The 27,074-nt window shown below is 39.7% G+C and overlaps 1 protein-coding gene across 2 annotated transcripts in view; it reads left to right on the top strand.

The window, feature by feature from the left end:
- Window positions 1-27,074, top strand: part of ALPK2 (alpha kinase 2) — a 216,542-nt gene that overhangs the window by 25,359 nt on the left and 164,109 nt on the right. The window contains exon 1 of one of the 2 annotated variants that reach the window (XM_053701165.1): window positions 10,314-10,357. The exons of the other annotated variant lie outside the window; for it this stretch is intronic. The gene's annotated coding sequence lies outside the window, so the exon portion shown is untranslated. Of the gene's footprint in view, window positions 1-10,313; window positions 10,358-27,074 lie in introns of those variants that run through there. 2 annotated transcript variants of the gene reach the window in all.

The raw sequence follows: 27,074 nt of genomic DNA, 5'->3' as shown, positions 1-27,074 counted from the left end.
GGTGCAAGCACTTCCAGAGCCTAATCAGGAAAGACCGCGGCTGCGGCCTACATCTGAACCGGAGGTAGGAGCTAAACAATTCATAAAAGCATAAGTGGGAAGAGCACACTCCGGACTTTAGCCTACATAAAATAAGCTTTTTTTTTTTTCTCTGCTCCCTGGCTTTATATTTAAAGTAGAAATTATTGGGATATACTGAGGAGACTGAGTCTGCAGGATTGTAGAGGCGGGAAAATCGCCATCTTTAAGTTCAAAAAGACTATTATACTCCTGCAGAGACCTAGCAATTTTTATATTTGTGATATCTGTCTCTCTAGGACAGTAATAGCAATCAAGCTGCAAATTGCACAAGGCTAGCACACAAGCTTACAAGAACAGCACAGCAGACACTTAGCGGGGAAAAGAACGGCAACAGTTAGCAGCACCTAATAATCTTCCAGGCCGTATTATAATGTCTACTGGATGTCAGGATGCACTGCTGCCCAACATGAGGAACCAAGTGCTTTATATGGGTCTCAAGGATTTACTGGAGAAATATGGGAAGAAGATGTGCGAGAGGCTTGATGCCCTTATAGGCACAATACAAGCGGCTCGTACACGTGGCGACAATGCTGTAGAGAAGTACATAGAAATACAGGAGCCGCAAAGCAACAAGGTGCCTGCAGCTCTCCAGGCGCGCTCCTCGCCATTGACAGCAGCAGATGCAAGCCTTGAGATGGAGCCTCACTTTTCCTCTGCTGCTTCAAGCAGACTGTCTACATGGAAGAGAATACAGATTGACCACCCGCGCATAGAGCCCAGCACCTCAGGGCGCGGCAGTGTTCATGTCATCCCCAACACGCTCTTCATTGTCAACAGCTTTACAGGCTTACCACAGCCTCCTTGCTGGGAACACCGCCAGTCACTATGGCAGTATCAGGCTATGGGTCATTACTCCCCTTTGGATCTCTGTTCCGGTTTACGAGCCATGTTTAGTCTGATGCAGTCAATCAAAGCAGGTATTGGTTAGGGGGAGCGCTTGGGGAGAGGCGATTTTGGGTGTACTACACCCATCAAGACTGCCAAACATCTTGGGGATTCCCACTGCTACACTCCGCACAGCACACAAATCTGTTTTACCTTTTTCTTGCTCCTGTGTGTATCTACACAAATGTAAATGTTTGTGATGTAACAGTATTTGTTTTTCTTTATTTCCTTACCCTGTGTTCTGTTTTATCTGGAGACGCATGACAAGCCTATAGCTGTTTGCTGTAATATACTGCATTTATAACAAATTCTTTATAGAGAAATATGTGGGTTTGCATGTAGGGTCTGTCTCATTCGCTTGTGTGGTGAAGTATTAATGCATTTTTTACTGACCAAGGTGTGGATTAGGGCTGAGTAGTATCATTTTGAGTGTTAGAGCTTTTCCATGCTTGGATTTGGCAATTTATAACTGTATGAGGATCCAATTATACACTGTTCGTAAGTTAATCTAATCAATGATATAGTGTCAATAGATAGATAACAAACCCAGCACCCTTGGAGTCTCTAATGTGTTACTTCTGGGAACTTCTGACGTCTCGCTCCGTTCCCCCATCCCATTCCCCCCTCCCCCCCCCCTTCTTTGTTGAAACATATGCCCTAAATCAGTACCTGTGTAAAGACTTTGCTCCTGCCCTAAAACGGTTAAAGATACGGCTAAGCAACGGCCTTTAGGCCTGAATATCCACCTAGCAAAGATTTTAAGGACATTGGACTTATGGGACACTCAAATGGTTTCCTGAGAGGATTTTCAGAGCATATCAAATCAGTTACTGTACTTTGTGAATGTATGATGTTTATCACATGATAGTAATACAATAGTTTATATTACCTCAAATATCTAAATGTGAAGTGTTTAGTGCACCACGGCTGTGTGTAATGATCACTAGACAGTCCTGGATGAGCTTCCTGTGAGGATTTTCAGATCATAACAAATTAGCTACTGTACTTTGTGAATGTATAATGTTTTTCACATGATAGTATTATAATCATTTTTGTTGTCTAAAATAGGTAATTGTGCAATGTTTAATGCACCACAATTGTGTGTAATAATTACTAGACAGTTCTGGATAACCTACATGAGTATGCCTCTGGATAGCATTGTCTAAATCCCACTTTAGCGGTGGGGGAGGTCCTGGTCTTTTGTATATAACTCCCTGTCAAAGTGTATTTAACTAAAGCATGTGTGAGTTCTTATTAGACATATTACAGCTGATCCTTAGCAAATCTTCTGTGGGGTCATTTAATTTTTTGTTATTATATGATCTGTATAACTAAGTCCCCCTATAAACTGAAATCTATAAGGGCTTAATGTGATTCCGTGTAGTGACCTTAGATACCTACCTAATGTTACCTAATTACCAGTTATGCCCGACTTGTATAATTGCTTCTGTGTATTCTATGTGATAGATATCTATAGGCCCAAAAGTGGTCTATAACCTGCTAAACCCCTCAGTTAGTGTGATGTGTAATCAAGGGTCCAAAAGCGGCCTGAGCAATTATGGAGGGACAAAAATAGAGGGTGGCGGAGAGGTTGCTCCCCAGTTTGCCTACTATACTGTGAGATTTCCATGTTAGTCGTTATATGTGTATATGTTTCATTGAGTAACCTGTATGTTGTATACTTTATTACCCTCAATAAAAATAAATTAAAAAAAAAAAAAAAAAAAAAAAAAATATGCATTAGCCTCTATTGAGGGTGTTAAGCACAGCTTTGTAGTGTGGCTAGTGATACAATTACATACTCTAATTAAATAGAATATGACATTTTAGAACCATAATGGCTCTTTAAAGGGACATGAAACCCAATTTTTTTCTTTTACGGTTCAGATATAGAATCCAATTTTAAAAAAGTTTCCAATTTATTTCTATTATCAAAAGTTGCTTTGTTCTTTTGTTATTCTTAGTTGAAGTGAATATCTAGATAGGTAGCGTACACATGTCTGAAACACTAGATGACTGGAATTAGTGCTGCCATCTAGTGCTCTTGCTAATGTATAACATTAGTACTACATGACAGGAAATAGTGCTGCCATCTAGTGCTCTTGCTAATGTATAACATTAGTACTGAATGACAGGAATTAGTGCTGCCATCTAGTGCTCTTGCTAATGTATAACATTAGTACTACATGACAGGAAATAGTGCTGCCATCTAGTGCTCTTGCTAATGTATAACATTAGTACTACATGACAGGAAATAGTGCTGCCATCTAGTGCTCTTGCTAATGTATAACATTAGTACTACATGACAGGAAATAGTGCTGCCATCTAGTGCTCTTGCTAATGTATAACATTAGTACTACATGACTGGAAATACTGCTGCCATCTAGTGCTCTTGCTAATGTATAACATTAGTACTACATGACAGGAAATAGTGCTGCCATCTAGTGCTCTTGCTAATGTATAACATTAGTACTACATGACTGGAATTAGTGCTGCCATCTAGTGTTCTTGCTAATGTATAACATTAGTACTGAATGACAGGAAATAGTGCTGCCATCTAGTGCTCTTGCTAATGTATAACATTAGCACTACATGACAGGAAATAGTGCTGCCATCTAGTGCTCTTGCTAATGTATAACATTAGTACTACATGACAGGAAATAGTGCTGCCATCTAGTGCTCTTGCTAATGTATAACAGTACTACAATGACAGGAAATAGTGCTGCCATCTAGTGCTCTTGCTAATGTATAATATTAGTACTACATGACAGGAAATAGTGCTGCCATCTAGTGCTCTTGCTAATGTATAACAGTACTACATGACAGGAAATAGTGCTGCCATCTAGTGCTCTTGCTAATGTATAACATTAGTACTACATGACAGGAAATAGTGCTGCCATCTAGTGCTATTGCTGATGTATAACATTAGTACTACATGACAGGAAATAGTGCTGCCATCTAGTGCTCTTGCTAATGTATAACATTAGTACTACATGACAGGAAATAGTGCTGCCATCTAGTGTTCTTGCTAATGTATAACATTAGTACTGAATGACAGGAAATAGTGCTGCCATCTAGTGCTCTTGCTAATGTATAACATTAGCACTACATGACAGGAAATAGTGCTGCCATCTAGTGCTCTTGCTAATGTATAACATTAGTACTACATGACAGGAAATAGTGCTGCCATCTAGTGCTCTTGCTAATGTATAACATTAGTACTACATGACAGGAAATAGTGCTGCCATCTAGTGCTATTGCTAATGTATAACATTAGTACTACATGACTGGAAATAGTGCTGCCATCTAGTGCTCTTGCTAAGGTATAACATTAGTACTGAATGACAGGAAATAGTGCTGCCATCTAGTGCTCTTGCTAATGTATAACATTAGTACTACATGACTGGAAATAGTGCTGCCATCTAGTGCTCTTGCTAATGTATAACATTAGTACTGAATGACAGGAAATAGTGCTGCCATCTAGTGCTCTTGCTAATGTATAACATTAGTACTGAATGACAGGAAATAGTGCTGCCATCTAGTGCTCTTGCTAATGTATAACATTAGTACTACATGACAGGAAATAGTGCTGCCATCTAGTGCTCTTGCTAATGTATAACATTTTGGGGAAACTGCTGTCACATAGTACTGCAGACACTTGCACACTTCTGAATTTACCGTCCTGCTTTTCAACAAAGGATAACACGACAAAACAAAGAAAATCTGATCATAGAGGTAAATTGGAAAGTTGTATTAAATTGTATGCTCTATCTCAGGGGTTGCCAACCTTTCGAACCTCAGGGACAACTAAACTTACAACTTTGAATCTCGTGGACCACTAACATGAATTTTTAAAAAAGGTACAAACCTCTGTAATGTATATATATATATAAAACACGCAGGAGAGCACTCTCACTTCCAAAATTCAGACAGCCAGGGTGCTAGTGGTAGGTAGAATACAAATAGTAAAAAGAGGCTGGCACTCACTGGTCTTATATCAAAACACACTTTACTGTGACGTTTCAGAGATATAGGGCTAGATTTATCAAGCCCCTACGGCAGCCCTACGGCAGCAATTTCTCACAAGAACTTGCTCGCTGTGATTTATCAAGCAGCAGTCACAAGACCGCTGCTTCCTTAAGCTGTACGTCACCTCTAAACTGGCAAAATTCAATCTCCTTGGTCGAGTCCGACCGAGGAGATAGACAGCTCCTGCCCGCGAGTGATTGGCTGTGCGCGGGCAGGGGGCGGGATTGCACGCGAGCGCAAAATTGCGCTCGTGTGCAATGCCAAATAAGTGCGGGTAACTTCGCCCCACCACAGGCGAGCTGAGGCGTATACGCGCCCCTGTACGCCTCAGCTATAATAAATCTAGCCCATAGAATCCCCTTCCTCTGAGGAAGGGGATTCTATATCTCCGAAACGTCACAGTAAAGTTTTTTTTATATAAGACCAGTGAGTGCCAGCCTCTTTTTGCTATATATATATATATATATATATATATATACACACACACACACACATACTGTACATAACTAGTATAACCATAGCTAACTTTACATTATGTATATATTTACACATTTTTAAGAATTATTTTTTGGAATTAACTAACTGAATGACAGAACTGAGAGAATACTTCCAAATGACAGATGGCGGATGAGTGCCAACTTTTGAGCTGGAAACAGAGAGGCAGAAAGTGGGAAAAAAATAATTATTTTTAAAGAGACCACAAGACTTCCAAGTTACCTCCCCAATTAGGAATGATTGAAAACTACTTATGATCATGGACAGACATTGGAGTAATAAATTAAGTTTATATCAGAAAGTTCTCAATATGGTTGTGAGCTAACCACGACTGCTGTTACTGGCAATTACTATAATACTGGTGGCGACCGCTGCTCTATCTGAAACGTGAAATACAATTTTGGGGTTTTATGCCCATTTACGTTGAATTGAAATAGTATAGCATGGAATCTACTTTGGCAGATTTTTTGAGCTCTATCAGCTAAGCACTCAAGCGTTACCTAACATAAATTTTACTGCACACCCCCATAGACATTTTTTATGTGAGGGATATAATTAACGCGCATGCACTATCTTATATGCAGATATTTGCACCAGACTTGTAATAGGAGTGCAAGAATGATAGAGGAAAGCCCATCATGGGCTTGGAACACGACTAAAATAGTGTATGGGAGTGTTTGAGGTGTATTAGTAACAATGTTGCAGATATAAGGGTTGGACTTATCTTCTTAGTTAAAAGATAATGCAGGAAGCTTCTAGTACTCTTTCTGATTCCTGTTGAAGATTGCTTCGGTTGCCCAATTTCCCTCACGGGTGTTCATTGGAAGGCTTGAGTTGTACGGCTTCCTTAGGGTTGCTACAGAAGTCATGGCTGCAATAGGGTTTATGTAGAAATTAGAGATAGGCCCAGCACTCACCATCCAATTTAGGGTGCACGCTGCAGGGGTTTCTGCACCAACCCCATAAGTAGACAATATTGTAGGAAGGAGCAGCAGCACCACACTTTAGAGATTTTTGCAATAGGGTTTATTCAAGCTAGCTCTTGTAAGACCATTCATGGTGATGTTGGTCTTTCTTGATGCTAATTGGTTTGTGCAGCCAACAGTGTTGAGGCCCCTTTTGGGTTGGAGTACCGTTTTACTCTCTAGCATGGGAGGTCTCGACCAACCTTTGGGCGGAATGATGGTCAGTCTGAAGGGAGGAGCAACCCACCCTAGGTGTGGGACTAGGGTGCTCCTCTCTAGGTGTAGGCAGGCCAGGAGAGCTAATGCAGTGCTCACGATACTGGCTCACTATTTTTTTTTTAAGTGACAACTATGGGGTTGTAGCGATCATGTCTGTCAGACATCGATAAATGCCAACAGCATACACTGTCAGCATTTATTTATCTGGTGAACTGCTTGTGCAATGCCTCCCCCTGCAGATTCGCGGCCAATTGGCCGCTAGCAGGGGGTGTCAATCTACCCAATTGTAAACGATTGGGCGGATTGCTGTCCGCCGCCTCAGAGGCGGCGGGCGAGATAAGGAGCAGCGGTCTTAAGACCGCAGTTTCTTAACTCCTGTTTCCGGCGAGCCTGAAGGCTTGCACGAAAAACAGCTGCATCAAGCTCAATTCGGAGATTCATATTTTTTTTTTAAATAATTGTTATTGCACCAAAGTTTAGTGAGTCAGCAGCATATAGCACAAACTCATATGTTAGCTAGTTTTAGACAATGATAGAGTCTCTCTCATTGTATTGAAATATTCCTTTCTCATTAATGGAGGTTTGCTATACAGACTTTCTGAAATGGAAGGACTATTATATCATCAAATCGGACGAATATACAGGAGTCTTGCCACCCTTTGTATGCCTTTCTGACAATGTCTTCTTGATGCTGCTATGTTTTCATTTGCGCAGTTTTATACCAATATGTTTCAATAAAGATTATAAACCCATTAGTGACCAGACCACTTTTCCATTTGTTGACCGTTTGGGACCAGGGCTATTTTTACATTTCTGTGGTGTTTGTGTTTAGCTGTAATTTTCCTCTTACTCATTTACAGTACCCAAACATATTATATACCGTTTTTTCTCGCCATTAAATGGACTTTCTAAAGATACCATTATTTTCATCATATCTTATAATTTACTATTAAAAAAATATATAAAATATGAGGAAAAAAATTAAAAAAACACACTTTTTCTAACTTTGACCCCCAAAATCTGTTGCACACCTACAACCACCAAAAAACACCCATGTTAAATAGTTTCTAAATTTTGTCCGGAGTTTAGAAATACCCAATGTTTACATGTTCTTTGCTTTTTTTGCAAGTTATAGGGCAATAAATACAAGTAGCACTTTGTTTTTTTCAAACCATTTTTTTTTAGTAGACAACCCAAAGTATTGATCTAGGTGCATTTTGGTATATTTCATGCCACCATTTCACAGCCAAATGCGTTTAAATAAAAAAATTAGTTAGCTTTTTCACAAACTTTAGGTTTCTCACTGAAATTATTTACAAACAGCTTGTGCAATTATGGTTGTAAATGCTTCTCTGGGATCCCCTTTGTTCAGAAACAGCAGATATATATGACTTTGGCATTGCTTTCTGGTAATTAGAAGACCACTAAATACCGCTGCGCACCACACGTAACTTTTTCACAATTTTAGGTTTCTCACTGAAATTATTTACAAACAGTACAATTAGGCACAAGTGTTTGTAAATTCTTCTCTAGGATCCCCTTTGTTCAGAAATATCAGATATATATGGCTTTGGCATTGCTTTTTGGTAATTAGAAGGCTGCAAAATGCTGCTGCACACCACACGTGTATTATGGCCAGCAGTTAAGGGGTTAATTAACTCTCTTTTGCTCTCTCCCCCCTCTCTTTTGCTCTCTCTCTCTCTCCCCCTCCCTTTTCCTCTCTCTCCCCCTCTCTTGTGTGCTCTCTCGCCCTCTCTTTTGCTCCCTCTCTCCCACTCTCTTTTGCACTCTCTCTCACTCCACCTCTCTTTTGCTCTCTCTCCCCCTCTCTTTTGCTCTCTCTCTCCCCCTCTCTTTTGCTTTCTCTCCCCCCTCTCTTTTGCTCTCTCTCCCCCTCTCTTTTGCGCTCTCTCTCTCCCCCCTCTCTTTTACGCTCTCTCTCTCCCCCCTGTCTTTTGTGTTTCTCTCTCTTTTGTGCGCTCTCTCTCCCCCTTTCTTTTGCGCTCTCTCTCTCCCCTCTCTTTTGCGCTCTCTCTTTCCCCCTATCTTTTGCGCTCTCTCTCCCCCCTCTTTTGCTCTGTCTCTCTCTCCTTTTTTTTGCTCTTTCTCTCCATCCCTCTCTTTTGCTTTTTCTCTACATCCTTCTCTTTTGCTCTCTCTCTCCCCCCTCTCTTTTGCTCTCTCTTTCCCCCCTCTCTCCCCCTCTCTCCCCCCCTCTCTTTTGCTCTGTCTCTCTCCCCTCTCTTTTGCCCTCTCTCTCTATCCCTCTCTTTTTCTCTCTCTCTCCCCCTCTCTATTGCTCTCTCTCCCCCTCTCTTTTTCTCTCTACCCCCTCTCTTTTTCTCTCTCTTCCCTCTATTTTGCTCTTTCCCCTCTCTTTTGCTCTTTCCCCTCTATTTTGCTCTCTCCCCCCTCTCTTCTGCACTTCCCCTCTTTTTTGCTCTTCCCCCTCTCTTTAGCTCTTTCCTATCTCTTTTTGTCTCTCACCGTCTCTTTCTATTCTCTCCCCTCTCTCTCGCCCCCAACTGCACCCGACCACGTCCCCACCACACCCTACCACGCCCCCTTTCACGCCCGACCACGCCCCCAACAATGTTCGGTCACGCCCGACCATGTCCACGCTCCCGCCCGGCCATGCCCACTTTCTCCGCAAACAGCATGTCAGGTAAGGCCAGGTGTGTTTGTCCTTGTGCTGTCTCTACTGCGCATGACAGCTTCGGACAAACACACTTGGCCTTTTATATTATAGGATAAGTGTAGAATCCCCCATTACCCCCCAACCTCCCTGATCCCCGCCTCCCTCCTCCCCCGCACGATACCGGACACTCAGGAACCGAATCCGGACAAGGCAACAGCGATGGGCCGCCCACCCGCCTCCCTGCTATGGCTCCCACCCACCAACGATCTGCACCATCGCTGGCCGATGCAGAGAGGGCCACAGAGTGGCTCTCTCTGCATCGGATGCTTAAAAAATGTTATTGCAGGATGCCTCAATATCGAGGCATCACTGCAATAACATGAAAGCAGCTGGAAGCGATCACGTTCGCTTCCAATGCTTGAAAACCCTGAGGACGTACAGGTCTTTTACCTTCTATATCAGTGTTTGTGTTTTATTTGTTCAAAACTCTATTGGGGTAATGAAGTTATCCCAGGCTAAGCATTTAATCCCTTATGGAAAAGCTATGGATTACACATGAGCTAATTTTTTTGTTCTCCACTTGTAATCTAGGCCTTAATGTTTTAAAAAACATCTAAAGTTGCCTGTTTGTTAGCAAATACACATTGTCTGAAAGTCCATATTCCTTGAGGAGCTTCTTGATATATAAGAGCATCGGCACAATTTGTGTGTGACGCATAGCATGTTACGATGCCAAATTCCACAGAATGTTGCAAAAACGTTCTCAAGACACCTGCAGGCGTCTAAGCTTCCCTCTGTATGTTCTCATGGAAGTAGCTTAAGTTTAACAAAGGATAGAAAGAGAAAGATGTCATTTTTATGATAGAAGCAATGTAAGATCTTGCTTCAGTGGCAGTACGGCTTCTGGAATACAGTACATATTATTTTGTTTCTATAGTGCTATTTAAAATACAACAGTCTTTTTTTTTTTTCTTTATTGCAGGTGCAAGAATTTTTTTGCTAGATCTGCTGCTCTTATTGTTGGGGAATTACTATTTAACCCTTGGTATGTAGCTGCGGACTAACCTTGCCACCTGGTACAAACTATACCTTTATTGAATCTGTGTGCACTCTGGTAAAGTTCATTGCTACTTCTTACTCAAGTTATTCTGCTTCTACTGGGCCTCCTAAATCTGTGTGCTTGTGCCTTGTTAAAAGTTAATTGCCGCTGCATTCTAACTGCTGAATATGCAAGTACTCTGAATGAACTGTGGTTCCTGAAGCAGTGTGCACCCTACCATGTGCAAAGTGCTTTCCTTGTGTTATTCTGCATATATTGTTTGTATACTTATGGCTATTGTATTAATTGTGCATTTTCTGTTAATGTGCTTACTGGCCTTGATTTCAATCTGCCAAGCAAAGGCTTCATACTTTATTGTTCCAGTGTGTACTACTTTTTTTTAGTAATGTCCTTCTTTATTTTCCTCCTGCTAGAATCAAATTATACAGAAATGTTACAAGTTAATTGGATCATTTAGTAAAACTGAACTAAGCCATAAAAGTTTAATTTTTGACCTATGTGTACCTTTAAGTATGAGGGAGTCTATTTAATAGCCAATGCAGTAAAATTCTAGTTTGACATCACCTACTAAAAGAATTTAACTGCATCATGGTATAACTAAAAGGTTAACATCTTGTAGGTCTGAAACATTTATTACCCCAGTGATTAATTGATCCACTAATACACATATCAGAGATCTGCTTGGAATGTATCAGGAATTCTCACCAGTCCTTGAGCCGTTTCAGGCACTACTATCTTTTCTTTGATGTTAATTTTTCCATGAGTTATCTATTATTAAAAGACTTGGCTTGTGATACTGGGAAAATTGTATTTTTAACTGCCTTTAAATCACTTGCGATACTAAATAACACGGCAAGTTAAAGGGATAGTCTAGAGCCAATACCTTATTTTGATTACTTATTGTTGTATGCCAGAAAAGCATCCTGCCAACTGGTCGCACATCTATAAGCTTTAAAAAAGTACATGAAACATTTAAATATTCAATGTTTGTTAGCAGCCAAAAATGGCCGCCAAGCACTGCCCACCTATTGCGTGTATATTTTGGTATTGTAGTGTTGCAGATGACTACTTAGGTATCTCTTAAACACAAAATATCATCCGGGCCGGATTTCCCATTAGGCACAGTAGGCATGTGCCTACAGGTCCATTGCAGTGAGGGGCGCCACCCTCCCTGTGTAGTCAGTGTATTTTTATTTTTAAAAAAATTAAATGCAGATGCAGTTCTTTTAACCTTTTTTTTCTTACTTTGTGTATTGTAGCCAATAATTAGTAGTACACTGTAACTAACTGCTGCTGTGTTGACTTTATTGTCTGTTGTTGTTGATTGTACACCCTCCCACCTATCCCTGACTGACTCCAGTCTCTAGTCTAGTCAAAACAGTGCTGTGGGTCTGCTCCAGACTCCATACAACCTTTCTTGATGGCGGTTTGCAGATTGCTGGTTTGGGGGGGGGGCAGCACGCTCACATCACGCCCAGGTTGTCACGCTCATATCACGCCCCCACGTCACGTGATGCCGGCTGCCGCCCACAGAGAGTAGAATAGCGGGAAAGTGAAGGGAGGGAGTGCTCTGCTGTCTGTCGACGACAAGAAAATTGCTGGCCTGGCATCATCTAACTGACTGTCCTGAACTACTGTAAGTTTGTACTGCTGACTGTAGTGTAGTAACTAGTAACAGTAAAAGTTATCTGTTGTGAGGGTAACGAATCAGAGGCTTTAGCTTGACATTTGTTTTTTTAACACACTAAAATTATAAATAAAATGGTTTAAATGAGATTATATACAGTTGTATTTGGGACTGTGATTGGTTTGCCGAGCACCCTGGTCTGAGGAAGTAAATCGTGAGTGCTAAACCCTTATTCTTTCTCTCTCTCTCTTTTTTCTCTCTCTCTCTTTTTCTCTTTCTCCATCTCTCTTTTTCTCTTTCTCCCTCTCTCTCTCTCTCTCTTTTCTCTCTCTCTTTTCTCTCTCTCTCTCTTTTTTTCTTTCTCTCTTTCTCTCTCTTTCTCTCTCTCTTTTTTCTCTCTCTCTCTTTTTTCTCTCTCTCTTTTTCTCTTTCTCCATCTCTCTTTTTCTCTTTCTCCCTCTCTCTCTCTCTCTCTCTCTCTCTCTCTCTCTCTCTCTCTCTCTCTCTCTCTCTCTTTCTCTCTCTTTTCTCTCTCTCTCTTATTTTTCTCTCTCGTTCTTTTTTTTCTCTATCTCTTTTTCTCTCTCTCTCTCTCTTTCTCTCTCTTTCTCGCTCTCTTTTTTTTCTCTCTCTCTCTCTTTCTCTCTCTCTTTTTCTCTCTCTCTCTCTCTCTCTCTCTTTCTCTCTCTTTTTCGCTCTCTCTTATTCTCTCTCTCCATATGTGAGTGTGTATATCTACAGGCACTAGTGATGTCGCGAACATAAAAATTTGGGTTCGCGAACGGCGAACGCAAACTTTTGTGGAAGTTCGCATTCGCCGGGTGAACCGCCATAGACTTCAATAGGCAGGCGAATTTTAAAACCCACAGGGACTCTTTCTGGCCACAATAGTGATGGAAAAGTTGTTTCAAGGGGACTAACACCTGGACTGTGGCATGCCGGAGGGGGATCCATGGCAAAACTCCCATGGAAAATTACATTGTTGATGCAGAGTCTGGTTTTAATCCATAAAGGGCATAAATCACCTAACATTCCTAATTTGTTTGGAATAACGTGCTTTAAAACATCAGGTATGATGTTGTATCGATCAGGTAGTGTAAGGGTTACGCCCGCTTCACAGTGCGCAGTGTAGGTGATATACCTGCCCTGACCATGCTTTGCAGGCCAGGTATCACCCTTGCCCCAACACTGTGTGCCAGACATGCCATTATAGCAGACTTATATGGCTTTGGCGTTGCTTTTTGGTAATTAGAAGGCTGCTAAATGCCACTGTGCACCACACGTGTTTTATGCCCAGCAGTGAAGGGGTTAAATAGGAAGCATGTAAGGAGCTTGTAGAGTTAATTTTAGCTTAAGTGTAGTGTAGTAGACAACCCAAAGTATTGATCTAGGCCCATTTTGGTATATTTAATGCTACCATTTCACCGCCAAATGCGATCAAATTTAAAAAAAACTTAAATTTTTTCGCAATTTTAGGTTTCTCACTGAAATTATTTACAAACAGCTTGTGCAATTATGGCACAAATGGTTGTAAATGCTTCTCTGGGATCCCCTTTGTTCAGAAATAGCAGACATATATGACTTTGGCGTTGCTTTCTGGTAATTAGAAGGCCGCTAAATGCTGCTGCGCATCACACGTGTATTATGGCTAGCAGTGAAGGGGTTAATTAGGTAGTTTGTATGGAGCTTGCAGGGTTAATTTTAGCTTTAGTGTAGAGATCAGCCTCCCACCTGACACATCAGACCCCCTGATCCCTCCCAAACAGCTCCCTTCCCTCCCCCACCCCACAATTGTCCCCGCCATCTTAAGTACTGGCAGAAAGTCTGCCAGTACTAAAATAAAAGGTTTTTAAAAAAAATGTAATCTTTTTTTTATAGCATATTTACATATGCTGTGGTGTAGCATCCCCCCTTAGCCCCCAACCTCCCTGATCCCCCCCAAAACAGTTCTCTAACCCTCCCCATCTGCCTTATTGGCGGCCATCTTGGGTACTGGCGGCTGTCTGCTATTATTTCACAGACAAAAAAGTGTTGTTTTTTTTAAATGTACACTACTGTTACACCAGATATGAGTGGTGTCACTGGGCAAGTGGGCACAGTATACGCTGTGAGCCTGACACACACACTGGCAGGCAGGCAACTGCAATTAGATTACACAGGAAAAAAAAAAAAAAAGCAGACTGATGTTCTAGCCCTAAAAAGGGCTTTTTGGGGTGCTGTCCTTACAGCAGAGATCAGATGAGTCCTTCAGGACTGTAGTGGACACTGAATACACTAGCCTAGCTATCGATTTCCCTATTAAATCAGCAGCAGCTACACTGTCCCTCCTCTCACTAAGAATGCAGCTTCCGAATGAATCTAAAATGGATGCTGTCCAGGAGGTGGGAGGGTCTGGGAGGGAGGGTCTGCTGCTGATTGTCTGTAATGTGTCTTCTGACTGTGAGGTACAGGGTCAAAGTTTACTCAATGATGACGAATAGGGGGCGGACTGAACATCGCATGCTATGTTCGCCGGGAACTATTCGCCGGCGAACTATTCGCAACATCACTAACAGGCACCTGAGATGTAAATCCAGCCCTTAATATCATGGGAACAAAGCATATGTGATACTAGAAGTAAATTGGAAACTTTTTTTAAAATGGTCAGTCACAGTGAGTGAGCAGCTGACCAACACAGGCAGGGAATTAGAAACAGGCCTGATAGGGATACTTGAAGGTAGAACTGAGAAACTATTTTGCGCTCCCGCTCAAGCGTAAACTTCACTAGAAGTAACTTTTTTGAGTGCATCAGGTAGCCCACATATTTCAAGTTCAAAGTAACAAGTTTGAGTGCGAGTGAAGCCCAACGCACAAACCAAAGGACTTCAAATATCATGACCGCGTTACCGTATTCTCCCTATAGACTTCAATGGAGAGCGCAGAAGAAAAAAAACGAACACTATCCGCTTACACACTAACCCAACACAAGAGTTTTTTCTACGTAAATAACAAACGGCTAGATTACGAGTTTTGCGGTTTGAGCTACTCGCTGCTAACTTGCAAGTTATTTCCACTGCACACCTCCCTATAGCGCTGCTATTAAAGGTTTTTAAAAACCCGGCGTTAGCAGGCAATATTGCAGCGTTGAGCTCCATTGAGCTCCATACCGCACCCAAATACCAGCGCAGCTTTGAGCTGGTTTTACGTGCTCGTGCACTATTTCTCCATAGACATCAATGGGGAGAGCCGACTAAAAAAAAACTAAGACCTGCAATAAAGGAGCGTAAAGCTTCGTAACGAAGCCCCATTGATTCCTATGGGGAAAGAAAAGTTATGTTTACACCTAACACCCTAACATAAACCCAGAGTCTAAACACCCCTAATCTGCCGCCCCAACATCGCCGACACCTCCATTATACTTATTAACCCCTAATTTGCCGCCCCCAACATCGCTGACACCTACATTTACTTATCAACCCCTAATCCGCCGCCATCAACGTCGCCGCCACTATACTAAAGTTATTAACCCCTAAACCTAACCCTAAGTCTAACCCTAACACTCACTAACTTTAATATAATTAAAATAAATCTAAGTAAAAATTACTATCATTAACTAAATAATTCCTACTTAAAACGAAATACTTACCTATAAAATAAACCCTAAGCCACCTACAATATAACTAATAGTTATATTGTAGCTATCTTAGGTTTTATTTTTATTTCACAGACAAGTTTGTATTTATTTTAACTAGGTAGACTAGTTAGTAAATAGTTATTAACAATTTACACTAGCTACCTAGTTAAAATAAATACATATTTACCTGTAAAATAAAACCTAACCTGTCTTACACTAACACCTAACCTTACACTACAATTAAAAAAATTACATTTATTAAATACAATTAACTAAATTACAAAAAACAAACAAACACTAAATTACACAAAATAAAAACTAAATTATCAAATATTTAAACTAATTACACCTAATCTAATACCCCTATCAAAATTAAAAAAAAGCCACCCCCCCCCAAAATAAAAAAAAACCTAGCCTAAACTAAACTGCCAATAGCCCTTAAAAGGGCCTTTTGCGGGGCATTGCCCCAAAGAAATCAGCTCTTTTACCTGTTAAAAAAAAATACAAACAACCCCCCAACAGTAAAACCCACCACCCACACAACCAACCCCCCATATAAAATCCTATCTAAATAATCCTAAAATCCCCATTGCCCTAAAAAGGGCATTTGGATGAGCATTGCCCTTAAAAGGGCATTTAGCTCTTTTTCAGCCCAAACCCTAAGCTAAAAATAAAACCCACCCAATAAACCCTTACAAAACTAACACTAACCCCCGAAGATCCACTTACAGTTTTTGAAGACCGGACATCCATCCTCAACGAAGTCGGGAGAAGTCTTCATCCAAGCGGCAAGAAGTGGTCCTCCAGGCGGGCAGAAGTCTTCACCAGACGGCATCTTCATCCTTCCTACGCGGAGCGGCTCCTTCTTCATGACATCTGGCTCTTTTACCTGTTAAAAAAAATACAAACAACCCCCCAACAGTAAAACCCACCACCCACACAACCAACCCCCATATAAAATCCTATCTAAATAAACCTAAGCTCCCCATTGCCCTGAAAAGGGCATTTTGATGGGCATTGCCCTTAAAAGGGCATTTAGCTCTTTTTCAGCCCAAACCCTAAGCTAAAAATAAAACCTACCCAATAAACCCTTAATAAAACCTTACACTAACCCCCGAAGATCCACTTACAGTTTTTGAAGACCGGACATCCATCCTCAGTGAAGTCAGGAGAAGTCTTCATTCAAGCGGCAAAAAGTCCTCAACGAAGACAGAGAAGTGGTCCTCCAGTCTGGCAGAAGTCTTCATCCAGACGGCATCTTCTATCTTCATCCTTCCGACGCGGAGTGGCTCCATCTTCAAGACAACCGGCGTGGAGCATCCTCTTCTTTTGACGGCTACTGAAGAATGAAGGTAATTAAAGTTGAAAAAATCCTATTGGCTGATGCAATCAGCCAATAGGATTGAGCTTCAATCCTATTGGCTGATCCAATCAGCCGGATTGAGCTCGCATTCTATTGGCTGATTGGAACAGCCAATAGAATGCAAGCTCAATCCTATTGGCTGATTGGATCAGCCAATAGGATTAAAGCTCAATCCTATTGGCTGATTGCATCAGCCAGTAGGATTTTTTCAACTTTAATTCCGATTGGCTGAATAGAATTCTATAAGCCAATCGGAATTCAACGGATGCCATCTTGGATGAAGTCCCTTAAAGGAACATTCATTCTTCAGTAGCCATCAAAAGAAGAGGATGCTCCACGCCGGTTGTCTTGAAGATGGAGCCACTCCGCGTCGGAAGGATGAAGATAGAAGATGCCGTCTGGATGAAGACTTCTGCCAGACTGGAGGACCACTTCTCTGTCTTCGTTGAGGACTTTTTGCCGCTTGAATGAAGACTTCTCCTGACTTCACTGAGGATGGATGTCCGGTCTTCAAAAACTGTAAGTGGATCTTCGGGGGTTAGTGTAAGGTTTTATTAAGGGTTTATTGGGTGGGTTTTATTTTTAGCTTAGGGTTTGGGCTGAAAAAGAGCTAAATGCCCTTTTAAGGGCAATGCCCATCAAAATGCCCTTTTCAGGGCAATGGGGAGCTTAGGTTTATTTAGATAGGATTTTATATGGGGGTTGGTTGTGTGGGTGGTGGGTTTTACTGTTGGGGGGTTGTTTGTATTTTTTTTAACAGGTAAAAGAGCTGATTTTAAGGGCTATTGGCAGTTTAGTTTAGGCTAGGTTTTTTTTTATTTGGGGGGGGGCTTTTTTATTTTGATAGGGCTATTAGATTAGGTGTAATTAGTTTAAATATTTGATAATTTATTTTTTATTTTGTGTAATTTAGTGATTGTTTTTTTGTAATTTAGTTAATTGTATTTAATAAATGTAATTTTTTTAATTGTAGTGTAAGGTTAGGTGTTAGTGTAAGACAGGTTAGGTTTTATTTTACAGGTAAATATGTATTTATTTTAACTAGGTAGATAGTAAATAGTTAATAACTATTTACTAACTAGTCTACCTAGTTAAAATAAATACAAACTTAGCTGTGAAATAAAAATAAAACCTAAGATAGATACAATGTAACTATTAGTTATATTGTAGCTAGCTTAGGGTTTATTTTATAGGTAAGTATTTAGTTTTAAATAGGAATTATTTAGTTAATGATAGTAATTTTTATTTAGATTTATTTTAATTATATTAAAGTTAGTGGGTGTTAGGGTTAGACTTAGGGTTAGGTTTAGGGTTAATAACTTTAGTATAGTGGTGGCGATTTTGGGGCAGCAGATTAAGGGTTAATAGCAGTAATGTAGATTGCGGCGATGTTAGGGACAGCAGATTATGGGTTAATAATATCTAACTAGTATTTGCGATGCAGGAGTATGGCAGTTTAGGGGTTAATATGTTTATTATAGTGACAGGGATGTCCGGAGAGGCAGATTAGGGGTTAATAAATTTATTTTAGTGTTTGCGATGTGGGAGGGCCTCGGTTTATGGGTTAATAGGTAGTTTATGGGTGTTAGTGTACTTTTTAGCACTTTAGTTATGAGTTTTATGTTACAAGCTTTGTAACGTAAAACCCATAACTACTGACTTTCAGTTTACGTTACGAATCTTGACGGTATAGGGTGTACCGCTCACTTTTTGACCGGACAGACAAGCTCGTAATACCGGCGCTATGGAAGTCCCATTGAAAAAGGACTTTTTGAAAGCTGCGGTAGTTACGTTGCGTTATGGCCAAAAAAGTGTGCGGTACAGATATACCTGCAAGACTCATAATACCAGCGGTAGTGAAAAACCAGCATTATGAGGCTTTTTCCCTCATAATGCAAAACTCGGAATCTAACCGAAAGAAATGTAAAATATGCATAACACGCTTCAGGTCTAATAATCCATTAAATATATATATATATATTATATTTTTTTCCAGTATGTATAACAATTTTTAATAATTATTATTAATATTTTGTAATATTTGAAATTTCAGTAACCCACCTTAAAGGGACACTAAACCCAAATGTTTCCGTTCATGATTCAGATAGAGCATGCAATTTTAAGCAACTTTCTAATTTACTCTTATCAATTTTTCTTCGTTCTCTTGCTATCTATATTTAAAAAGCCACCAATAAGCAAGCGCTATCCATGGTGCTGAATCTAAAATGGGCTGGCTGCTAAGATTTACATTCCTGCTTTTAAAATAAAGATAGCAAGAGAACGAAGAAAAATTAATAAAGTCGCTAAAAATTGCATGCTCTATCAGAATCATGAAAGAAAAAAAATGAGTTCAGTGTCCCTTTATGATTAGCAATTTTTCATGTGCGCTAACCCGACACCGTGTTAGACCTAAATTGTGAAATACTAAGCGTGATACACATATTTTACATTCCTATATTCTTCAAAGATTGTTTTATTTTTTTATTATTAAATATATATTTCTTTATATATCTAATAATTTTAGTGTAATATATATATATATATATATATATATATATATATATATACCTATATATCTATAGGAATACATATACAGGTGTAGGTATATAAATATATATATATAGAAAAATATGTATTTACAATAAAAATTACATTATCTAGCATGTGAAACGCGATACACATATTTTACATTTTAATGTAAAATATATATATATACCTATATATCTATAGGAATACATATACAGGTGTAGGTATATAAAGATATATATATATATATATATATATATATAAAATATGTATTTACAATAAAAATTACATTATCCTGCATGTGAAGAACAATGGAATGTAAAATATGTACATTGAATATACAGTAAAACACATAAATAGAAAAATACATACATATGTGCGCACGCGAGCGAGCACACACACATGTATATATACAGTTGTATGCAAAAGTTTAGGCACCCCTGACAATTTCCATGATTTTTATTTATAAATAATTGTGTGTTTGGATGAGCAATTTCATTTTGATCTATCAAATAAATGAAGGACACTAATATTTCAGTAGTAAAATTAGGTTGATTGGATTAACAGAAAATGTGCAATATGCATCAAAACAAAATTAGACAGGTGCATACATTTGGGTACCCTTGTCATTTTGTTGATTTGAATACCTGTAACTACCTAGCACTGATTAATTGGAACACACAATTGGTTTGGTGAGCCCATTAAGCCTAGAACTTCATAGACAAGTACATACAATCATGAGAAAAGGTATTTAAGGTGGCCAATTGCAAGTTGTTGTTCTCTTTGACTCTCCTCTGAAGAGTGGCAACATGGGGGCCTCAAAACAACTCTCAAATGACCTGAAAACAAAGATTGTTCAACATTATGGTTTAGGGGAAGGCTACAAAAAGCTATAGCAGAGATTTAAGCTGTCAGTGTCCACTGTGAGGAACATAGTGAGGAAATGGAAGACCACAGGCACAGTTCTTGTTAAAGGGACAGTCAAGTCCAAAAAAAACTTTCATGTTTCAAATAAGGCATGCAATTTTAAACAACTTTCCAATTTACTTTTATCACCAATTTTGCTTTGTTCTCTTGGTATTCTTAGATGAAAGCTAAACCTAGGAAGGCTCATATGATAATTTCTAAGCCCTTGAATGCCGCCTCTAATAACATGCTTTTGTATTTGCTTTTCACAGCAGGGGAGAGCTAGTTCAGGTAAACCCTATAGATAACATTGTGAGCACGCCTGTGAATTGTGGCAGACACTGCACTAATTGGCTAAAATGAAAGTCAATAGATAATAAATAAAATGTCATGTGATCAGGGGGCTGTCAGAAGATGTTTAGATACAAGGTAATCACAGAGGTAAAAAGTATATTAATATAACCGTGGTGGCTGTGTAAAACTGGGGAATGGATAATAAAAGGATTATATATCTTTTAAAACAACAAAAATTCTGGTGTTGACTGTCCCTTTAAGGCCAGAAGTAAAATATCGGAGAGGCAAAGGCAAAGGATGGTGAGAAAAACAGCCCATAGACCACCTCCAAAGACCTACAACATCATCTTGCTGCAGATGGTGTCACTGTGCATCGTTCAACAATTTAGCGTATGGGAGAGTGATGCGGAAGAAGCCTTTTCTGCACACACGCCACAAACAGAGTCGCTTGAGGTATGCAAACGCACATTTGGACAAGCCAGCTTCATTTTGGAAGAAGGTGCTGTGGACTCATGAAACAAAGATTGAGTTATTTGGTCATAACAAGGGGCGTTATGCATGGTGGCAAAAGAATACAGCATTCCAAGACAAACACTTGCTACCCACAGTAAAATTTGGTGGATGTTCCATCATGCCTTGGGGCTGTGTGACCAGTGCCGGTACTGAGAATCTTGTTAAAGTTGAGGGTCGCATGGATTACACTCAATATCAGCAGAATAATGTGGAGGAATCAGTCACAAAGTTGAAGTTACACCGGAGCTGGATATTTCAGCAAGACAACGACCCAAAACACTGCTCAAAATCTACTCTGGCATTTATGCAGAGGAACAAGTACAATGTTCTGGAATGGCCATCCCAGTCCCCAGACCTGAATATCATTAAAAATCTGTGGGTTGATTTGAAGTGGGCTGTCCATGCTCGGCAACTATCAAACCTAACTGAACTGAGATGTTTTGCAAGGAAGAATGGTCCAAAATACCTTCATCCAGAATCCAGACACTCATTACAGGCTATAGGAAGCGTCTAGAGGCTGTTATTTCTGCTAAAGGAGGCTCTACTTAATATTGATGCAATATTTCTGTTGGGGTGCCCAAATTTATGCACCTGTCTAATTGAGTTTTGATGCATATTGCACATTTTCTGTTAATCCAGTAAACCTCATTTTGCTACTGAAATATTACTGTGTCCTTCAGTTATTTAATAGATCAAAATGAAATTGCTGATCCAAACACCCAATTATTTATAAATGAAAATCATGGAAATTGTCAGGGGTGCCTAAACTTTTGCATACGACTGTACATACATACACATCATTAGACGTGTATATTTGTATCATTAGACGTGTATATTTGTATATGTTGTAGCCCTTTGCAGTCAAGCACCAATATACATTCTAAAATATTTTATGCATAAGGGATTACATGCCCTGTGTAACTGACTTCATAACAATAACTAAACTTAACTTATTAACTAACAATAACTTAGTATAGAAATAAACACACTTAATATGAGCGGTGGTTGAAAGACCTGTGGGTCACATTTATTGACAAGCAAGGAACCACAATAAATAAATATTCATACAGGTGGTGGCAATATGGACCCAAGTATAGAACCCGTGCAAAAGAAGTGGACAAGGGTCAAAGCTGCAGACAAAATGCGGAGCACAGCTACAACGCAAGAATATGACAAAGGGAGTTCCCTATGCAAACCAGTCAGAGTATCCCCAAGCTGCTTTTCTGGGGATACAACCCTGACTGCAATGACCGTCACTCGACGACCTTACAGTCAACAGCTATGGTCCTGACCACCCACTTAAGCTGAAATGCAAACTAGAAGAACTCCAGACCAGTAGGTCCAGGCTCAACGAGTTGCACAGCATGCTGAAACCTGGGGAGCCCAAATTACCATTCTCCGACTTAAAGAAGTAGTTCAAGCAATCCTCTTCCTGCCTCGGACATCTACTGGGCCCAGACAAACGATTGCCGCCTCCTTCCAAAAACCATGACCATAAATGGGAGGGAGGAGAAACTTCCAAGGAATCCACAGCAGCAGTGAAGAAGTGGATTCCCTGTACAGCACATATATAAGGTAAGTACAAAACTCCTCCCAACCTCTACTGCAGCAATGTAACAACAGCAAGCTCAGCACTCACACCTCAAGGCCTTAACCCTCAGTTACGCTACAGGCTATGATTTGCCCTACATTGGGCTAGATTACAAGTGAGGCACAAACGGTTTTGCGCTAGTGATATTGTGTTTCCGCAAGCATTTTTCATTCTGCTTATATTACAAGTGGGGCGAAATCGCGATTGCACTAGCGCAATCAACTTTTACGTTTCAATGTGTACATATATATTAATGTATTTATATGTGTATATATTTATTAACAAATTACAAGTTTGGTTAAGCACACCTAACAAAAACATATTGTGGGAGTGCTGCCAAAATTAGCAAAATTAATACAAGACACAAAAAGGTATTGGCACACATCCAATCAAATGAGACCACATATTTTAAAATGCTGCAAAAAATTGCCTGCAAAAAACTTTATACTTTAAAGTTGGGATATTTGTCACACAATATGGCCATATTCTGCTCAGCCAGTCACCACTTACAAGGTGTCCCAAAATAGACTGGTTCTAATGCTATAAAATTTAGCCTTATTGGGCTGAATCATTCAATTCTAATATACCAAAATAGAATTCCAACACTGCAGTACTATGCCTCAAATCAAGACTGCATAGAATAAGACTCCCTGGCTTTATATATATATATATATATGTACTAATATATAAGATGTTTTTGTTAGGTGTGCTTAACCAAACCCCCTTGTATATTTTAAATTAAGGGAGACTGACCAAATCCCTCTGGTAAAAGCACACCACCCTGCTCAGGTGTGTTCCAGACAGTGTAATTGAGTTATATATATAAAGCCAGGGAGTCTCATTCTAGGCAGTTAGGCACCCTCATCTCAAGCAGCTGGGCAGGAAGATAATAGGGAAGTGGCTGCTAGATCTTGTTGCTTGAAAGCTGCTCGATAGATAAGGTCTGTTCTGTGTACACAGATTAATTTCAGTCTGCTGCAACACAAGCGGACAGCTCCACCTACTGGCTATTTTAATTAGTGCACTGCTTTTCAATAGCAGTCACATGACTGAAAAAAAAGGTTGTTAATCTGAAACGGCGCAAATTGAACCGGCATAAACCAAGGGCCACCTGTAATTTGTAATATTTTTGTATATAAAGTACCCTCAGAAACATAGTACAGTACTGTAATCAGAAAGGTGATATTGTTGTTTTAAATAAATATAGACTATTATTTACATTTTAGAACAGAAGAAGCAAACCAAAAACACAAGAACAGAAGATTGTGATTTACTGGCGGGGAAAAATAGCAAAATATTTATATTTTTTAAAATATTAATTAAAAAGTTTGGATTTCAGAATGTTTGGCTTTTGGAATTCCGGATTTGGGGACTTTAAAAGACACTAATCACTGATAATCACAAATTAAATATAACCTTATGTGTAAAAACTCAACATGAAACATAATAAATAATAATACTAATTAGAAGTTGAAAAATACATGAATGACACATGTTCAGCAAAAAGTTCTAGGGGTCTATTTATCAATGCGTCAATCTCAGTGCATTCGCTGGCATCAATACGCCCGCCAGACATCGCTGATGTGGATCTGAAAAAACACGCATGTCAAGAACAGTGCGAAGAACATCGGACTGTTGTTAACTAACAGTCATCAATGTCGCGGTTATTCAGGTTTTTCCAAACTTTATTTATACCATTTCATTACTGTCCATGAACAAGTTCATTTCTCTAAAGCTAATCTTTTATTTTTCAACTGCTAATGTCCAAGAAATAGCTACATTTATACCTCGACAAACAATATCTCATAGAAAGTTATTTTTATATTTATTTGTTATACAAAAAAATCTGTTATATGACACTTACCCATTAACATAGAAACATAGAAACATACGCCTAGATTTAGAGTTTTGTCGGTAAAGTAACGCTCCTTTTTTTTCCAGCGCACCCTTAAGACAACGCTGGTATTTAGAGTTGTCTGAATGGCTGCGTTAGCCTCAGAAAAGGGAGCGTTGATCATAATTTAGCTCCACTTCAACTTTCAATACCAGCGCTGCTTACGGTGCACAATATCCCCATAGGAAACAATGGGGCTGAGCTGGCTGAAAAAAAAACCTAACACCTGCAAAAAAGCAGCGTTCAGCTCCTAACGCAGCCCCATTGTTTCCTATGGGAAACACCTAACACCCTAACATTAACCCCAAGTCTAAACACCCTAATCTTACACTTATTAAACCCTAATCTGCCGCCCCCGCTATCGCTGACACCTGCATTATATTATTAACCCCTAATCTGCCGCTCCGGACACCGCCGCAACCTACATTATCGCTATGAACCCCTAATCTGCTGCCCCTAACATCGCCGAAACACCTATATTATATTTATTATCCCCTAATCTGCCCCCCCCCCAACGTCGCCGCCACCTACCTATACTTATTAACCCCTAATCTGCAAGTTCAATCTGATTGGCTGATCCAATCAGCCAATCGGATTGACCTCACATTCTATTGGCTGATCGGAACAGCCAATAGAATGTGAGGTCAATCCAATTGGCTGATTGGATCAGCCAATCGGATTGAACTTCAATCTGATTGGCTGATTGAATCAGCCAATCAGATTTTCCTACCTTAATTCCGATTGGCTGATAGAATCCTATCAGCCAATCAGAATTCGAGGGATGCCATCTTGGATGATGTCCCTTAAAGCAACCGTCATTCGTCGTTAGTCCGTTGGTTGAAGAGGATGGCTCTGCGTCGGCTGGATGGAAGATGGCTCCGCTCCGGATGGATGAAGATAGAAGACGCCACTTGGATGAAGACTTCTACCGGATGGAGGACCTCTTCTTGCCCCGCTTGGATGAAGACTTCTACCGGATGGAGGACCTCTTCTTGCTCCGCTTGGATGAAGAATTCGGCTCAGCTGGGTGAAGACGACTCAAGGTAGGGAGATCTTCAGGGGGGTAGTGTTAGGTTTATTTAAGGGGGGTTTGGGTGGGTTAGAGTAGGGGTATGTGGGTAGTGGGTTTTAATGTTGGGGGGATTGTATTTTTTTTACAGGTAAAAGAGCTGATTAGTTTGGGGCAATGCCCCACAAAAAGCCCTTTTAAGGGCTGGTAAAAGAGCTGATTACTTTGTCATTTAGAATAGGGTAGGGCATTTTATTATTTTGGGGGGATTTTTTATTTTATTAGGGGGCTTAGATTAGATGTAATTAAATTAAACTTCTTGTAATATTTTTTTATTTTCTGTAATTTAGTGTTTGTTTTTTTTGTATTATAGATTAGTTTATTTAATTGTATTTTAGTTTAGCTAATTGTAGGTAATTTATTTAATTAATTTATTGATAGTGTAGTGTTAGGTGTATTTGTAACTTAGGTTAGGATTTATTTTACAGGTAATTTTGTAATTATTTTAACTAGGTAGCTATTAAATAGTTATTAACTATTTAATAGCTATTGTACCTAGTTAAAATGAATACAAAGTTGCCTGTAAAATAAATATAAATCCTAAAATAGCTACAAAGTAACTATTAGTTATATTGTAGCTATATTAGGGTTTATTTTATAGGTAAGTATTTAGTTTTAAATAGGAATAATTTATTTAATTATAGTAAATTTATTTAGATTAATTTAAATTATATTTAATTTAGGGGGGTGTTAGGGTTAGACTTAGGTTTAGGGGTTAATAACTTTATTATAGTAGCAGCGACGTTGGGGGCGTGAGATTAGGGGTTAATAATTGTAGGTAGGTGGCGGCGATGTTAGGGAGGGCAAATTAGGGGTTAATACAATGTATTATAGTGTTTGCGAGGTGGGAGTGCGACTGTTTAGGGGTTAATACATTTATTATAGTGGCGGCGAGGTCCGGACGGCAGATTAGGGGTTAATAATTGTAGGTAGGTGGCGGCGACATTGGGGGGGCAGATTAGGGGGTAATAAATATAATGTAGGTGTCGGCGATGTTAGGGGCAGCAGATTAGGGGTTCAAAGGTATAATGTAGGTTGCGGCGGTGTCCGGAGCGGCAGATTAGGGGTTAAAAAATTTATTATAGGGTTTGCGATGTGGGGGGCCTCGGTTTAGGGGTTCATAGGTAGTTTATGGGTGTTAGTGTACTTTATAGCACAGTAGTTAAGAGCTTATGTTCCCACGTTAGACCATAAAACTCTTAACTACTGACTTTTTTTGACGGTAGGAGTCTTGTCGGTAGAGGCTCTACTGCTCACTTCTTCCAAGACTCGTAATACCAGTATTAGGCAAATCCCATTGAAAAGA

Source organism: Bombina bombina, chromosome 2 (assembly GCF_027579735.1).
Source record: "Bombina bombina isolate aBomBom1 chromosome 2, aBomBom1.pri, whole genome shotgun sequence".
Lineage (NCBI taxonomy): Eukaryota > Metazoa > Chordata > Amphibia > Anura > Bombinatoridae > Bombina > Bombina bombina.
The sequence above is the reverse complement of the archived record's forward strand: the minus strand, read 5'-3'. Positions and strand labels throughout refer to the sequence as shown.